This window comes from Drosophila mojavensis, unplaced genomic scaffold (genome assembly GCF_018153725.1).
Source record: "Drosophila mojavensis isolate 15081-1352.22 unplaced genomic scaffold, ASM1815372v1 contig_74, whole genome shotgun sequence".
Classification (NCBI taxonomy): domain Eukaryota; kingdom Metazoa; phylum Arthropoda; class Insecta; order Diptera; family Drosophilidae; genus Drosophila; species Drosophila mojavensis.
In genome coordinates, this window is record NW_025318899.1 from 19,187,634 (window position 1) to 19,193,633 (window position 6,000).

The window sequence follows — 6,000 nt, forward strand, 5'->3', positions numbered from 1 at the left end:
AAACAGCCAACATCCCGCTTAAAAAATGTAAACAGTGTGGGATGTGTGAGTGTGTGTATGTATGAATGTATAAAGAAAGCCGTACAGTTAGACACGCTTTAAAAAAAAATAAAGTCGAAATATAAACAGATATTAAAAAAAAATATTGCAATAATCTAGTTACAATTAAAAATATGTATAATGGTTACAAAATAAACATAAAACTAAATGAATAACAGATACAAAAAATATTAATAAAATAAATAACAATTAAAAAATATTCAGAATGAATATAAAACAATATATATTTTTATAAAAAAAAAAATAAGATCATCAATTAAAAATTAAAAAAAAAATTAAAACTAATATTCATAAATAAAAATAAGGATTCGAAGAAAATTAAACAGTATTTAAACTTCAATAATTTACAAAAATATTCCAGTAATAATTTAAATTGAAAGAAATTTAAAAGTAAATAAATAAAAGAGATCATTTAAATTTTCTAAGAATTAAAAATAATGTTTTGAAAAATAAATATACAAAATTAAAAAATAATAGCAAATACAAATATAAAACCAACATGAAATATATATATTAAATTATAAAATATATTTTATATTATAACAAATTTACCCAGTCTTTTTTTTAAATAAATAAAATTAAATTGAAGCTTTGGATTTAATTTTAAAATTATATTATTAAAGATCATAAACTTTTAATATAATTTTTATTCTTTTAGAAAAATTGGTATATAAGTCAATTGCAAATTATAAAAAAATGGAAATAAATAAATGAAACAATTAAATATTTTCTATATTCGCTTTTATTTTCATTTAGCAGATTTAATAAAATACAAATCAAGAAACAATAGTTTTGATACTAAAAATATACACAAAATTGAGTTTACTTATTCTGTTTAGCTTTCTCTTTAAATATAAAGTATACCCTAAACTTACAAAGTGTGTGTGTGTGTTCGTGTTACATGATGTTAAGCACTCTCGACATTCGATAATCAAGTAAATAATCTACATCTATTAACGCTTCTCCCGCCTTTGTGGCAGAGCAGGAGGCAGACGAGAAAGAAAAGGCAACGCTTTGCATTTTAAGATTGGCAAATTTTTACACGACTGGCAGCGACGCGTCGTCTGGGAACTTTGGCTGCTGGCAAGCCACCAACTATGACGTCGACACTCACACACACACACACACACACACACACGCACACTTCCACTTCCGCTTCTGCTTTGAGGGTATGCCAGGTAAATACCTAAACAGAGTCAAGGACCTAAGGGTGAAACATGGCTCTTCGCAAAGGTTATTGATTTTTGCTTAAAGTTGACTCGATTGCAGCTTTAACACAGACACACAAAGGTACACACACTCACACACACACACCATGCCGTGTCGTGCTGCATGCCACAAAGGACATGTTAAAGCGGGCACAGGACGCTGGTATCTAAAAATGCTGCGCCATAAATTGGCAGCCAGCAATTTCCTTTGTTGTTGCTTTTGTTGTGTAATTAAAAGCGCAACAGGAGCTCCAAACTGGGCGAGGAGGCGTGCCGTATGGGGGGCAGCGTATGATTTGAAGCAGAAAATTAAATAAATTTGCATGTCAAATGCGCATTAAAAGCAGCGCCGGCTGCGCTCGGTATTTCTTTTTTTTCTGCTTCTTCTTCTACCCCAATCTTCTTCTTTGTTGCCCGTTGATTGCGACAACAGGCAAAAGGATTTCGCAGGACAACAACGGCACACAAAAAAAAAAAAATGTAAATACACATGCGAAATGGGAGAGGAGTCTCAAAAAAACATGCAGGAGACCAGAGAGAGAGAGAGAGAGAGAGAGAGAAAATATATATGTAAGAGACTTAAAGCCAAGAGTAGAGCAAAAATGGGAGAGAGCCAATCTCTGAGGCTTTGGAGACAACACCAAAAAAAAAAAAAAAAAAAGAAGCAGGAGCAACAACAATTGCTACGCAAATTAAATTAAAATGTTAAGTCTGTAGGGGGATAACAAAAAGTGGGGATGGCGGGGGCTCTGCAATTTTGTTGCTAATGATTTTGGCTTGTTTTGAGACTTTGCAGTTGGCTATAGTCAAAAAAGAAGCAAATTGGGTGTTACCGACTGCAGTATACTCATTCACAATCCAAATGCTGTCAGGTTTATTTAACAACAGCCACGCCCCCAATCGGCATATGTATATTATATTTATGAATATCACTATATTGTTCAATTTAGGTTCTTGCTCTGAAACTGCAGAAAAAATAGTTTAAGCCGATTTGCCACGCCCCTAATTGATTAAGGTATATTCATAGATTAACCATATCATATTGATTTTGGGCTGCCAACCCAAGTATATATTATCATATATTATAAAACAAAACCAATATGCTCATTTCACTTTCCTGAAAGAGTATAAAACATGCTGCAGTCCTTGCTGTCCTTTGCAGCTGTTGTTGTTGCTATTGCTGGAAACAAATTCTAAAGAAATGTTCAGCCTGCAGGGAATCGTATTGCCATTGCAATGAGCCGAAAGCTACGGGGGCGGACCTAGAGGATTAACATTGGGTTTGCAATTGAAACAAAAGCAATGCAATTTTACTTCAACTAAATTAGTTGTTTCTACCAAAGCTTATGCGGAGCAGGGGATGGGGGCGTAGCTGGCTGTTGGCAAAATTTGTTGAAAAGTGCTGGGAATTTGTCCAAAAGTGTTTCATTAATTGGCCAAGACAAACGATGGAGCAGCAGCAGAGCGAGAAGTTGCCAAAATACTTGAATAGCGATTGCTGTTGTTGTTGTTGTTGTTGTATTTGTTGCTGAGTGTAGCAAATGCCTGAGGTTCTCATAGCTCAGGTTTGTTAAATAACAAAGAAGGCAGATTAGGTTCAGAATTTCTTTATGTTACTTCATTAGGGTTATGTAAGTTAATTTTGTAGCTAACGGAGATCCGTAAACAATACTCAATTGTTGTAATGCACGCTCGTTTGTGCAAGATGCAATTCAGTATTTATGGAAATGAATTAAATAAATTTAATTTTCGTTTATGAAATGAGACTCAAATAAACAGAATTTTAGGTTGTACTTAACTGCAGTTAAATGTATAACTAAAAGCCATTGTGAATAGCTTGCAAATAGAGTATAGTCTATAGAATGCTCAGTGAAAACAATAAGACTTTCTCTGATAATACTTTTGTTTTACAGGCATCTTAGTGTCAAAGTTCAAGTTTGCAAATGCTTTCTCCGTTATTCATAATTATTTTGGTGACACATAAAAGTATTTACTAATAGTTTTAGATTCCTGGCCATAGTCGAAAATTATATTTGAAAAGCTTGTATATTATTCACAAGAATCTAAAGCTTTAATCGAATAATTCTAAGCTTAATGCAAAAAGTATTTAATTGTATATTGTAGAGATAAACAAAATTATATCAATATGTAAAATATAAATACATTATAATAAATAAAAAATAAATTTAAAATAAAATGAAAAAATAATGAAAAGAAAAATAATATTAAATTTAATTAGTTAAAATAATAATTAATATAACAACATAGTATAAAAATTAAAAGCATTTCAAATAAAATAAATTAAGTAAAATTCGAAAACTTTGAAATAAAAACTATATGTTTTAAAAACTTATTTATTGATTTATTTAATTGTTACAATGAATTAAATCTAAATAACAATTTAGTTTAAGCCAGAGCAACAAAGGCTTTCAAGCATGTTTTAAAAATAATGTTTAATATAATTAATAAAATTACTGTATTGAATTTAGAGCATGTTAAAAAAAAAACCTTAAATAAAAAGAAATACGATATTTAGTATATTTACAAAAATTATAAATATTATAAATAACATCATAAGAAATAAAATTATACTGAGACAAATAAAATTTAATTTTTATACCTTTGAAAAACCTTCTTGTCATATAAGTAAAATTGGAGTACCGATATCATCAATACGAATTATTACATCAATGAGCTGATAGGGAGAGGGAATGTAAGCGAAGGTACCTACTACTAATTATTTGATAGAGCTGACCACAAAAGCAAACATTTCAATAAATTGAGTCTACTTTACTTTACTGGCTCTTGATTAGTAAATTAAATTTTGTTATCCTGCTTCCTCGAGCACGCAGCCTCGCACAGTCATTTGAAGCCACTCTTAAAGTTATTTACATTTAATCAAGTGCCACACAGACGCACAAAATGACATCGATAAGCTCTTTATGTCAGTCACTTAACTGTTCATTTTGTGTGCTTTAAATTCTATTTAAAATGTTGCATAAGTTGTGCTAATCTTCATTCAATTGCTTTTAGCTTCGATTTCGATGCGTTAATGCCACATAATATTAACAGTTAATTTAAAGTATTAATAGCCCATTGATAGCAAAAAAAAGAAAATAAATAAATAGCACTTCAATTCAGTGCACAAGTGAATAAATGAATAAACAAAATTTCCAGCAGGGTTTGGAAAAGGTGGAAAATGTTAATGCGCGGCCCGTCAATCAAACAAATTCAATTGCGAATCGAGCTGCAGTTCAAAGGCAGCCGAAAAAATAAATATCGAGATATATGTAGATAAATACATATATATAGAGCTGCATATATGTATCAGTGTGTGTAAATATGCAAAATATTTCGCTTTGCCAACATTATAGATCAATAAAAAAAAAAACAGCATTTAAGGCGAATTTTCCAGCCATAAAAAGAATTATATGTGTTTACTAAAAAAAGAATTTATATATATATAAAAAAAATCACTTTATGATATACAACAAAATTTGATGTAAAGCGGCAACAAAAAAAGAATGAATCAAAGTTTGCTGTCAATGGATTTCAGCAAATATTTATGAGCCAGAAAATTGGGTTTTCGATGCAGCGCAGCTGAGGCAACTACTTGGCTTGACACTCGGCCAGTTGCCCCAACTGCTGCTGCTGCTGTTGCTGTTGCTTTTTATTGCAGGACAATAAAAAGCCTATCAAGTGCCTGGCAAAACGCACATATTGAGCCATTGCCAGAGTCTGTTCTCCATGTGTGTGTGTGTGTGTGTGCATTGATAGACTCACGCGTATTGCACGTACTCAGCCACGGAGCGCAATTTAATGTGCCATCAATTTTTGCCGCCTTCTCAACCAAAAGACATAGCTGTAGCTGTAGCTGTAGCTCCACGCCTGTCAAGCCTGACATAAACCTTCGAGGAGTCACACACTGCCCCCACTGCCTTGGCGTTGGGTCTGTGTCACCTAAAATGCCATCAGGAAAATTGGAAAAAATCTATACAAATAAACAGTGGCGGGCGCACACACATTGCCATAACTAGCTTTGTCAGTGTTGCAAAATGCTCGACAACAAATAGGCCAACGAGACGTTAACAACGCTTTAGGGCTGCAAATGCTCAACGTGCGCTCGCTCTGTCAAGGACAAAACGATGCGAAAGCGAACACGAATGACAGTTTGGCATTGAGGCTCTGGCAATCAGAAATTGTTGTGTTTGTATTTGTGTGAAAATACTCCTAGATAGGCAACGGCTTGTAATGGTCGCAAGCCAAACAAAAAAAATAAGGGTAAATAAAAATAACGAAAGAAATAGTTCAAAAAGTACGCGCGCTTGCAAAAGCTTTGAAAAGGTACAGCGAACCTTTTTCAGTGCTTGCAGCGCTGCATTGAGAGCTTTCGGTGGGTGCCGAAAAGTTGTCGCGCACGCGCAACAGCTGATCTTGTCGCGCTGTGCGAATTCTGCAGCGACAAATATTAGTGCAGCCAACTTTAGGGGCAATAAAACCTGTAAGCTTTTATCTACCCAAAGCTATATAAGCCGAAAAAGTGCAAAAATTGAGCCCTTTTTCTAGAACTCCACGTTGCGACTTTACACTAAATCCATATATATATATGTATATAATATATATACATATATGGTGAGGAACCTCGTGCGCTGCAATAATTAATAAAGGTACGAAGATTGGCATATTGTGGCATATTAGCTAAATAAAGCAACTTTTTCTCTAGCGCAGCAAC